This window comes from Polypterus senegalus, chromosome 10 (genome assembly GCF_016835505.1).
Source record: "Polypterus senegalus isolate Bchr_013 chromosome 10, ASM1683550v1, whole genome shotgun sequence".
Taxonomy (NCBI): domain Eukaryota; kingdom Metazoa; phylum Chordata; class Cladistia; order Polypteriformes; family Polypteridae; genus Polypterus; species Polypterus senegalus.
The window spans coordinates 5,681,566-5,694,553 of record NC_053163.1 but is presented as its reverse complement, the minus strand read 5'-3'; the positions used below and the strand labels follow the sequence as shown (position 1 = coordinate 5,694,553).

Below are 12,988 nucleotides of genomic sequence, written 5' to 3'. Positions count from 1 at the left end.
GTGGCCTCACTCAGGACTGACCAGATGACCAGACTGCAGGCATGTTCTGGACAAACTGCGGTCCACAAAATAAACCAGTTCAGATCTGTTATGCTCTCCCCCTCTCCCATTCATGCCGCCTGCCATCCCACACCCTCATCTCCATAATGTTTACCATCCTCCCTTCTGATGCCAGTACAGAGGAGCACACAGAAGGCCATTGTGTTCAGATGCCAGTCACTGAGCTCCTCGGCTCGCTCACAGAAGTCCCTGTCAGGGCAGCTGCTGGACACCCCACGCTGTGCGAGTCCCCTGAAAGAAGCTGGGCACGACAGCCAGACGGCAGATGGCTTCTCCGTGCGAATGTTGAAGTCCGACACGTTTTACTGTGCCAACTGAAGTGCCAGCACAAACCCAAACTCGAAACGGTGGACGGGCTTTTCCCTTCAACGGGATTCTTGCTGCCTGTGGTGCAGATTCATCTGGAAGGAGCAGCAGCAGCCTGGGCAACAATAGCTTAATGTGGTGAGCATCTCCATTACCGCCGGCTTCGCGGACATTGCAGCTTGTTGTGTGTGACATCGGTGACACGAGGCTGTGGTCAGGTAGGGCAGGGAAAGGAAATATCTGTTCATCTCTTTAATTTGTAAAGCCGTGAATCCAGTATGTCAACCCATTGATCCACTTTGGTGTCACAGAAGGCTGGAGTTTAGCATCGAGCTATTTAGGAAACGTTATGAGCCTTTGATACCAGCAGCCTGTGCATTCATCAAAGTATCAGTCCGTCGAATTATTGAGTTTGTGCTCTTGTTTATTCGGCAATGACACTTATGATACTGATGTACTTGGGATATACCAGTTACTATTGGGTCTAGAAATCATGCCATCCAATTTAAAAGAAATGTGTAAATCAAACAGTGAAGTTCACTTTCATGGAAGATTATTCCAAACAGAATAGATAGATAGATAGAATTTGGTATAGTAGGCAGGATTAGATAGATAGATAGATAGATAGATAGATAGATGGATAGATAGATAGATAGATAGATAGATAGATAGATAGATAGATAGATAGATAAATAGATAGATAGATAGATAGATAGATAGATAGATAGATGTTGGTATAATCGGCAGGATTAGGATGGATAGATAGATAGATAGATAGATAGATAGATAGATAGATAGATAGATAGATAGATAGATAGATAGATAGATAGATAGATGTGAAAGGCATTATATGATAGATAGATAGATAGATAGATAGATAGATAGATAGATAGATAGATAGATAGATAGATGTTGGTATAATCGGCAGGATTAGGATGGATAGATAGATAGATAGATAGATAGATAGATAGATAGATAGATAGATAGATAGATAGATGCCACACACCACGTAGAATTAAGCATGTGGACACAGTGGAGCAGAACTTTCAGGTGCCATCTCAGAGTTTTTTGCCCACTATCTGGACCTTCGGCTAACACGCTGCTTTGCTTTCCCCTTTCAGAGGTCCTCACGGCTCCATCCTCCTCTGACATTTGACCCCCTGGGATCTTCAGTTCAGCCAGCAGCGCCACAGCAGACAATCTCTCGACGAGGTGGCTGAGGTCTGCCATCACTCCCAGGACTGCCAGGTGTTGTGTGCTGACTACCTGAACTCCTTTTGGACTCCTGAATTCTGCGAGGCGGGTTGTCAGTCGGCTCTCAGACCCCCCAGACTGGCTCATCCATGGACTTCCCTCTTGGGGCTCCTCAGGTTCACCCCGATATCCTTCTACAACCCTTTATGTCTGTCAGCCTCGTTCCTTCAGCTGAGTGGGATATCCCGTATTGATGGTGTTTTTAAACGTCGTACTTCATTCTTTCTTTCACCTCATTTAACTCTTTAACATCCACAGTACATTAGTCATTTTACGTTATCAACCCTGCAGCAAAAACTGAAAAGAAGGCACAAAGAAAGAAACAGCAACGTTTTGGTTGAAGACTTTAAAGAGGCGGAGGGAATTTGTAGAGAAATCCATGGGAATCACATCCTTGAAATCCCTGGGAAAAAACAATTAACTAAATCAAATAAGTGCATGCCTCCGTGTCAATCTTATCATCCTTAGTAGTTAACATTTATATATAAAATACGCAGTACGTGTGTTAGAAAAGACAAAATGACAAAAACGGTTCTGTTATTTTAAGCAAGTGAAGCTTTCTGATTTTTATTTCCTCGGAAAGGCAATTCATGGTTTTAAAGATACCATCAGTGAAATAGAATAAATAAATTAATTCTTTCTTTCTTATTATTAATTATTACAGAAAAAAGCAAATATATTCATATTGTATATTTATTATATTTATTTTAGGGAAACGTCAAATACCCTTAACATGTTTTATAATACAAAATCATATTATTATGCATAACACCATATGCTGTTTTAATTAAAACTTTTATTATATTAAAAAACTACGAGGGACACAAATAATAACAGCCTTTAATTTCTAGTGCTATTTACAAACCAGAAATAATTATTAAGTAAGAACACTTAGAGAGAAGGGGAAGGTAACTGCTTCAGTTTTGCTTCAATTTTACCTGAGGCTGAAGTTTCTGTTATGTTATATTCTAATATTAAGATTCGTTCATTTTTAACCTTAACCTTAATATTCCATTATTTATAATCCGTGTCTGCAGTAAAAGCCCCAAACGCACGCCCCGGCTGTCAATCTCCTCCCTGCTCACTGCTCTCTTTCACCTGATTGGCTGTTTGAACTGCCACTCTCAGCATGGCGGCCACTGGGCTGCAGCTCCTGGGTCTGTTCCTGTGCATCACAGGCTGGCTGGGCGGGGCCATCACTTGCGCCCTGCCCATGTGGCGAGTCACCGCCTTCATTGGCAACAACATTGTGGTAGCGCAGACCACCTGGGAGGGTCTGTGGATGAGCTGCATCGTGCAGAGCACCGGCGAGTTCCAGTGTAAGATGTACGACTCCATGCTGGCCCTGAGCCAGGGGGTGCAGGCGGCCCGGGCACTCACCGTCATCTCCGTCCTGCTCTCTATCCTGGCCCTTATGCTGGGCGTGGTGGGGGCCAAGTGCACCAACTGCATGAGAGAGGGCATCATGAAAACGCGCATCATCATGGCAGCCGGGACCCTGTATGGCATCGCCGGCTTTCTATACCTCATCCCCGTCTGCTGGACGGCGAACACGATAATCAAGGACTTCTACAATCCCGCCGTGCCCGCGGTCAAGAAGAGGGAGCTGGGGCCTGCGCTGTACTTCGGCTGGGCGGCGTCCGCGCTGCTTCTGCTTGGGGCGGTCCTGCTGTGCAGTGGCTCCACGGGGCCGTCGCCCAACTACAGCAGCCAGCACAGCAGCCCCGACACGGAGCCACGCTGCCAGCTGAGCAGGTCAAGGGCTACGTGTAGGTGACCGGCCGGTCCTCGGGGCTAGCCGAACCACCTCAGGGTCAGGGAGGATCAAATACCAATCAGGCTGGGCAGCCAACTGCCAATGGATACTGGGGTGACCAGCTCGGTCACACCACACTGGGGGCATTTTTTTCCTTTTGTTTGCAGCTGATTATGATAACGAAATATGAAACATGCTGGTGGGAGAGTCTGACCTGCTGGACACTGGGGAGTAGGCCAGGCAGACACGAGAAGAACTTCCAGCAAGGCAGGACTTCTCTCTCGGTGTCCATTTCCTTTGGGCACAATTTGAACTGACCTATGGGGGCAGCCCCCCTCCGTTGGGATTCTTACTGAACTTGCAACTAAATGAAATTCCTGAAATTAACTAACCGCTTCTAATCCATTATTATGGGGGTGGGGGTCTGATGAGACCCTGCACTGCTGGTCTGTCTGTACTCAACCTTCAATAAACACCTGAAACCTTTAAAGAACCTGAGTGCCTTCTTACTGGACTTAAAGGGTGGGGAAAAGGGGGCAAAAATTGACAATATAAAGTGATAAAGAACAACGCTAAGAGTAAAAAATAAAGACATTTAGATTACAGCAAACACACAAAAGGAAAAGTCGAGAGTCAGATAGCAAAAGAAAACGAAAAGGGAAGAAGTGAGAAAAGTAAAAAGAGACAGATGGATATGTAGGTATGAAAGGCGCTATATAAGATGTGAAGGTACATCAAGTATGAAGAAAGGTATCAAAATCAATAGAGATGGATGGAATAGACAAACAGGTGACAGATCATGGCATCTACTAACCCACTGGGGTCACACAGGGCGTTGGGGTCTATCCCAGCTCACAGAGGACTCAAAGCAGGAACAATCGCTCAACACACACACAATATGAACACACACATTAGGGCCAATTGAGCATTGCCAGTTCATATAACATGCATGTATTTGTACAGTGAGAGGAAAGCGGAGCACACGGGAGAAACTCGTACACATGGGAAGGACATGTAAACACCATGCAAGGAAAGACCCCTGGACACAATCCCAGGTCTCCACTGTACCACCATGTCTCACCCTACACAGATTACATACAACAGAAAATAACTATCTGGCAGTCCAATCCTGCCAACTATACCAAATAATATCAAGTAATTTACACTAAGATAGATAGATAGATAGATAGATAGATAGATAGATAGATAGATAGTATTTGGTATAGTAGGCAGGATTAGGATGGATAGATAGATAGATAGATAGATAGATAGATAGATAGATAGATAGATAGATAGATAGATAGATAGATAGATAGATAGATAGATAGATAGATAGATAGAGAAAGGCACTATAAAGGCTCCATTAACAGACAGCTCTTCTCGTTCTTCCCGCTAGCCAGCTTTCTTCTACAGATGCTTTTCCCTGCCTTTGTCACTGAAGCCCACGGGATTCCAGGGTGTAGAACTGAGGGGGCCTTTCACGTCCCACATGGACACCCAATGATATCATGGATGCAGAAATGCGAACCATCCGGCCCCATTAGTGAAGAACGCAATTCATTTGGCTAATGAAGCGCTAATACAGCGCCCGGCCGCCCCCTTGCACACACCAGTACCAGAGCTCACTAGTCGTCTTTCTTTCGCTTCATCCTCTGCCTGCCTTTGGCCCCCGTCCTTGTTTTCCATCGCTAAACAATATTCCGTTTATCCGAGGCTCGCCACTCCGTCACTCATCTCCTCACAAAGGCGCTCTTTCTCTGCTCTTTCAATATTTCGCTTTCATTTCTGTTGCGCTCGTTGCCTGTGCCTATCTCCCACCCTGCTCTTTATGGGGGTGATATTACACTGACTACTTTAAAGTGCCAGCTGATCTCTGCCCATATTCATGCCATACTGCAGATATAGCACTGCAGCCCCAGTTTCCAGAGTGTTGGGTTCAAATCCCGGCCTGGTCCGTGTCCGTGTGGAGTTTGCTCATTTGGTTCCTCTTCACTTACGGGTTTTCTTTGGGTGCCCTGGTACCATCCTAATGGCTTGCTTTGACCAGGTTGATTCTGGATGTGTGCGTAAATGTAGGGCCATCTTAACGCATGGGTAAGCTGGGCAGTTGCCTGGGGTCCCGAGGAGTATAGGGACCCTATGCTAATCTATCTATGTATGTTGTGACTTGCTGAGTGGTTGTGTAGGTAGGGGGCACAGTCCTCTCCTTTGCCTGGGGGCCTGTAATGCTGTTAAGGCGGCCCTGTGTAAGTGAGACCTCCATGCTTTGTGCCCGATACTTCAGAGATGCTCTGTGCCCGATGACCCTGTGGTTTTTTTAGTGGACGGGTAGGATTTCTTAGCGTGAGCACAACTGACAGCGTGGATCACAGCTTCTCCTAAAATAATAAAACAATGATTTGTGCCTCCATCCTGCAGATGCCATGCCAGGATGCTAACCATTTGGAGTTTGCACATTCTCCCCATGTGTCTGCGTGCCAATTGGCGATCCCAAGCAGTACCTTATTAAAATGTGAGTGTGTATGCGAGTACCCAGTGTTGGGTGATGCCAGTCCCTGAATTGTGCCCGGTGCTGCCGAGATTGTTTTTCACCCTATCCCTTTCCCCATGAGCCACAATTAGATTAAACAGCTCTGAAAATGTTATGCTGTGGTGTCACAATGCCAGTCCTCAGCGTGGATGCCGCATCTTCGGGGTGTACACGTTCTCTCCATATTCTTCTCAGAATCCAGTGTTCCCCTTATTCCATTTAGATTACTCTTCAACTTTGCTCCTAAAATGTGCTTTGCGCACTTAAAACCGTGTTGCTGATGCTGCAATGTCCTACGTACGTTTAAAAAAGCATCATTTGCAGTTAGGATGCGCTACGCGTGTTTGTAAACCGTATCAGTTAGCTCAAAACGTCGTACCCGCGCTTTTTCAAACGTACCGTTTACGCGCACTAAAAAAAAAAAACGTAGCCGTCGCACTCAAAATGCCCTGCGTGTCTTTTCAAAAAGTATCGCGAGCTCTCAAAACGTGGAACGCGCTTGAAAAGAACAGGTCGCTCACGCTCAGAATGTAGCGCGCGTTCACGTGGTGCTCGCCCACGGCATTCTAACAGCGCACCTTTTAAACCCTGTTAATAGAGCTGATAAACAGGTTTCGTTCGCGGTGCTGGACAGCATATCTGCATAGAAAAAGCCCCCAATTCAGAAATAAAATGATAATATTTGGCAAAGAAGGCGAAGTCAGAGCCTTTAACTCCAAACACCGACATTTAAAATGTTGAATGTTCAAACCCAATGAACCCAATTTAGAAATAAAGGGGGCCTTTTTGATAGCAGAGGCTGCAAGCTAGGAATCGCCTCCGTCCATTGGCAGGTTTGATAACACGCACGAACTGACACTCAGCAATGGCCAATTAACCTAAACGTTTGGATGTGGAAGAAAAAGAAAAACAAAGTAACCACACTACAGAGACCCCTCAGACTCCACACGCCACCTTGCTGCCCACGAGGTGCCGCGTACGAAGGAGGGAATTCCAAGTGACTCACTGCCCTCTGCCGGTGATCCTTTGTAACTGCACCGTAGCGCTCGTTGTCGTCTTAGCGCAGAGGTTCCCAAATTCTGTCCTCGGAGGCCCCAGTGGCTGCAGTTGTTTGTTCCAGCCAATTTCCATTTTTCATTGGACTCCTGGCCTAATTCACCGAGCCGTCATTTCCCAGCTTCTGTGTTTCGGAGTCAATGTTTTGGTACATTTTTATTATATTGGACTTAGCAGTCATATAGGGAATCTGTGGTTAGTTGTATATATTTTTAAGTTAAAGGTATCAGTCAGTCAGTCATTTTGAACTAAATAAAAGAACAAAATAAAACTGCTCCATATCATTCTCTCCCAATGTGCAATATAGACCTTAAGTCAATAAGTGAGATTTGTATATTTGTGAAGTACTTTTATTAATATTCGGTTTGTTATTGTTTTCTCTCTTCTTGTCTTTTTAACTCTTATACCTCACACCTTCAATTTCGTTGTTCCTTTGTAAAAGTGACAATGACAATAAAGATCTATCTATCTATCTATTATCCATCCCGCTATATCCTAACTACAGGGTCACGGGGGTCTGCTGGAACCAATCCCAGCCCACACAAGGCTCAAGGCAGAAAGGGCAGGGCGCCAGCCCATCGCAGGGCACACACACACACACCAAACACACACTAGGGACAATTTCAGATCGCCAATCCACCTAACCTGCATGTCTTTGGACTGTGGGAGGAAACCCACACAGACACGGGGAGAACAGCAAACTCCACTCAGGGTGGACCCGTGAAGCGAACCCGGGTCTCCTTACTGTGCCACCGTGCCGCCCTTGTTAACAGTATTTTCATCCTAATTTTCAATCTGTTTTTTCTAGCTGTGCTGGTTATTTAATTATTTACTAATTAGTGAGCCTGACTTTGAAGTAGTTGCAGCTGTCATCATCCCGGGCGTCTGCGCTGCTTGTTGTCGTCACTATTAGGGCTGAATAACGGGAGCAAACTACACAGGAAAAAGGGATAATAATAAGAAACCAACAGAAGAGAGTCACGCATTTGTAGCTTTAGAAAAAAAAAAAGAAATATTTCTAAAAGTCTTATAAATGTAAAAAAAAAAAACAACACATACTGCAGTGCTTTACTGAATGCGGAACAAGAGAAGAGAAATAAAGACCAGTTGTCGCATATCTCATGGGGTCAGAGCGCAGGGTGTGCTGTCATTATTGTCACCTGTACAACGGACATTGAAAGTCTTACTTGTCTCTGACTTGAATTCCTCAATTCCACAGCTCTTTGGTTTTAACTCCTGAATGATTAGCCGGGTAAGTTAAGTTGGTTGCTTGCCATGGTGGTTTGTGGCTTCTGGTAAGCACAGCAAAAAGACTCGACCTTGCTGGGTATGAATCACAAAGTGAAGTGAATCGGGAGACCAGCTTCCCCCAACCGAATTCAGGCTGCACTTTAAATCGCCCCTCGGAGAGATTTGTCACTTCAATTGACCTTTTGGACAAAGGCACAGGTGCTAAACGCCAATTCACTTGAGCCGCACACCCCCGTTATCCCATTTACACGCCACGCTGGATTTTCGTGAATTAAATCGATTGCTGCTAAGGAATTCACACGCACGTCCTAAACGGATAGATAGATAGATAGATAGATAGATAGATAGATAGATAGATAGATAGATAGATAGATAGATAGATAGATAGATCGATAGATAATAAAAGGCACTATATGATAGATAGATAGATAGATAGATAGAAAGGCACTATATAATAGATAGATAGATAGATAGATAGATAGATAGATAGATAGATAGATAGATAGATAGATAGATAGATAGATAGATAGATAGATAGAAAGGCACTATATAATAGATAGATAGATAGATAGATAGATAGATAGATAGATAGATAGATAGATAGATAGAAAGGCACTATATAATAGATAGATAGATAGATAGATAGATAGATAGATAGATACTTTATTAATTAGCGCACAACATAACAGAAAGCGGAAGGCGTTTTGTTTTAGATTTGCCATTTTTGCAGGATAATAACAAGGTGGCCCCGATGGCGGTGTGTCAGAAAACAGCAATGGGACCCTTAGAGCTGCTGGGCCCCGGTGTTCCACGTCTTTAAAGGGGAGCACTAGACCCTCCAGTCACTTTCGGATTTCAAAAGCCCCCTAGCCACGGCCATCAACAACGTCTAGTGCTAGTTTTCAATACAATGAAGTGCACGACAGGTGGTCCCATTAAGAACACAGCACGACATGTTTACAGGAAGAGACCCCTTGACATGATGAGACCTCAGAATGCCTCTACAAACTTATTTTAAAATATTTATATTATAAACATATTTTGAGACCCTTTAAAACGTGAGCTTACTTCAAGACTGACATGTTTCCATATATCTTAAATTAACTTCGAGACGTCTCTTAATTCGGCTTTGTCCTACGAGTCCATAAATTCATAGCAGGGGGGCTCAGGCGCGGAGCCCCACAGAGTCATGCCAAAGGTCGGCCGGTGGTGGCGCTCCTCGCCGGTATGATGGGCCGCGTCGGGGCTGCCACTCCTTTAACGCTTCCGTAAAGTGAAAAAGCGGAGCGCACGACGCTACCGCAACTTCTCAACTGAAAAGATAATAAAAATTCAAGAAGCATCTGCAATGCTCAACAGAGAGAGTTGACTTCTGCCGAGGCTCCACAGTCAAGTGCGCTCGAAACCTGGGGGGTGGAAACGGGGTATTGGGGGTCTGGTGTATCAGCGTGCAGCTCGTGCTTGGACCACTGGGGCTGGGACTGGGACTGCTCTTTAATCTTTACCAAAGTTAGAAGGTTTTCTTTTTTTAGGTGTATTGTGGCGAGGTGGTGGTAATTTTTTTTTTTTTTTCTATGCGGGAAAATGTTAAAGTTCGATCTAGTGATAGCGCCTTTCCGTATCTATCTATCTATCTATCAGTTATATAGTGCCTTTCATATCTATATATCTATCTATCTATCGTGTATTTCAATACGTATCTATCTTTTATATAGTGCCTTTCCTATATAGTGCCTTTCACTGTCTACCTGCATATCTATTGCATATAGTGCATTTCAATATCTATTCAGTTTTCAGTGTATCTATTTCATCAGTATCTATTCAACAGTTATATATTTAAATCCAATTCATGATCGGCACCACTACCCACTGCGCCACAGTGCTACCCAAACATGAATGCATACAAAATAAGAAAAAAATAAACAATGAATCTTGAATGATAAACAAAAAATAATAAAATAAGTAATAAAGAACCTCAATATAGTATTAATAATAACAAACAACAAATCCTGAATAGTAAAATAAATTATAGCGGTCACAGATGAAAAGGTCACTAACATGGACTGTGCATGTACAACGTCGCAAAGCCGGCGATAAAAGACATCGAGAGTGTCCATCCATTTCCCAACCTGCAGAATCCAAACACAGGGTCACGGGGATCTGCTGGAGTCAATCCCAGCCAACACAGGAACCAATCCTGGGCAGGATGCCAACCCACTACATGACACACACAAACACAGCAGGGCAGGGGTCCTCAATCCCAGTCCTGGAGAGCCGCAGTGGCTGCAGGTTTTTCTTCTGACCTGGTTGCTTAATTAGAAAGCAATTCTTGCCAATAAAGCACTAACAAGCTATGAAATTAAATTAACTCTGCTATGTCAGGTCATTCTCATATCCTAGATTTTCTTTCCCTTTCTATCATGCAAATGATTTGAAGGCTAAAATGGACGAGTAATTCTCAGTCCTTCACTTTTTTCTCTTCATTTTTCTTCCAAGTATTTCATTAAACCCAGTAGTGCAGATAAATACACACAAGTGTAAATGTAAAGAAGCTAAATGGAGAAATGCTGCTCTCCCTTGTCATTTGCATGTTATTGATAACAAGGAGCAATTCAAATAGCTGTTTAAGACAAAATTAAGCAATAAGGGCTCAAAATCACTAAAGTGAAGCACAAGTGTTACTTTAGCAATAAGTGCTCTTTATTAAGCAACTGGGTTGGAGCAAAAACCTGCAGCCACTGCGGCTCTCCAGGACCGTGATTGAGGAGCCCTGCACCAGGGCCAATTTAGAATCGCCAATCCACCTAACCTGCATGTCTTTGAACTGTGGGAGGAAACCCACGCAGACACGGGGAGAAGATGCAAACTCCACGCAGGGAGGACCCGGGAAGCGAACCTAACTGCGAGGCAGCAGCGCTACGACTGCGCCACCGTGCCGCCCATCGAGAGTGTCACTTTGTCAATTCAGGAAAACGAAATACCGCCATCTAGTGGAGAACGAGCTGTAGCGGGCTATTTGAAATACTAGGCTGACCGGCCTTTTAAGGCGAGCGACTTTTAAGTTGACCACTTCTTAAGGCAATTCAATATGTAGATCAATTTGATATTTTATACAAACTCATTACTTTGGTCATATTGCATTTGAGCGCTATTACTTTAATACTCGTAGTTTCTGTTATTTTTGTGATGAAATTTAAACTTTTTTTCTAAATTGAGGTCGCCCTTTTGAACCCCTGATATTTACTACGCGGTGAGGCATTTGAACTCCATCAACATGAATTATTTCCAGAGACATAATTTTGTCTATTTTTCCAGCGCATCGCGCACAAAAGCAAGGGAACGATGGGAGCACCAGAACTCTGCTCACATCATGTCGCTTCGTACCGCAAGCTGCAAGTAGTAAGTCTGTGATAAGCGGAATACCGCTACGCTTTCCACTCACGGGACGGAAGGACAATCCCGACCGCTTTTATATAGTAAGAAAGAAGAAGAAGATATCGCACAGTATGGAGTAGAAAATCATCTTTTCTACCTGGAAAAACGAAACTACAAATCCCATCGTGCATTGCAAAATGGACGGGGTGTGTGTGAAATTCCGCGCCTGCGTAGCACTCACGGGACGGAAGGACAATCCCGACCGCTTTTATATAGAAGGATTGGGATCTGGCGTCCTGGGATCTGAAACAAACTGCAGAGACATACTATTGACTTGTGACTGATAACATTTTAATTATTTGGATACGAAGTCGACTATCAATCTAGTAATCTTGGTAGGGATTTTCTTGTTTGTCATGATTTATGGATGCTGCACCCGGGGACAGATGTCCCCCCTTGCACCCCACCCTTAGCTACGCCACTGCCTGAACCCAAGCAGAACAACAGAAGAATCTCCAAATCAGGTGTGCAAAGCTTGTTGTGCCAGACCCCAAGAAGACTCGCTGTTGGAATGGCTGACAACGGGGCTTCAATATACTGTATACTCATACCTGTGTCAATGGCTATTTCAGGTTTTCATTTTTAATAAGTCTACAAAAAAAAATAAAAAATCTAATTTCGTTTTGTCATTCCGGAGTATTGAGTGTTGCATGATGAGGGTACAAGAAAAAAAAACGGAAATGATTTGAGCACAAGGCTTTAAGAAAGCAAAATGTGAAAAAGACTTTCTGAAGGAGCTTTATTAGTCGAGTCACGTTTTGGGGGGTGCGGGTTTCACTTCTTCCACGAGGACAGGGCGACATTTGCGGAGATGCTAAGCACGCTGGTCAAACTCAGTTCCTTTGGGTAACGAGGGGTCGACAGAGCGCCCTGGTGAGGTACGCGACAGGTGACATTTTTTTTTTCGCCCATCGTCTCATCTTGGGCTTTCTTTGCCCCCCGTCCTTATCTGACGTTCAGTCCGTCGTCACTCCTCTCCACACAAAGACCCCTATTCTCTGCTCCTCTGGTCCTCCCCCTCTCTTTTACATGGAGATTTATCTACATTTCATCAGGTTGGGGGGCTGCGGGTCTTATCGCGCGACTCTTTGCATGAAGTTCATTTGCAGTTTTGCACGAACAAACACAAAAAGGATGACGTCATAAATTAGGGCCGCTCCAGGCTTATTGCATTTTTCCGGCCCAGAATTCCTGCGTTTGCTCGTTTAAATGCCGATCCAGACGGACTGTGTGCGCGGGGATCACTTAAAATTGCGAGCTCACTGAGAAGTCCGCAATAAAGCGCCTTGCATGACATTTAATTCCGCCTGAGAGAGACGGACATCATTCATCTGGTTCTC

General features: G+C 44.3%; 1 pseudogene; it reads left to right on the top strand.

Moving 5' to 3' along the window:
- The first annotated feature begins 230 nt into the window (after window positions 1–230).
- LOC120536599 lies at window positions 231–3,866 on the top strand (annotated as a pseudogene).
- Window positions 3,867–12,988: the final 9,122 nt, after the last annotated feature.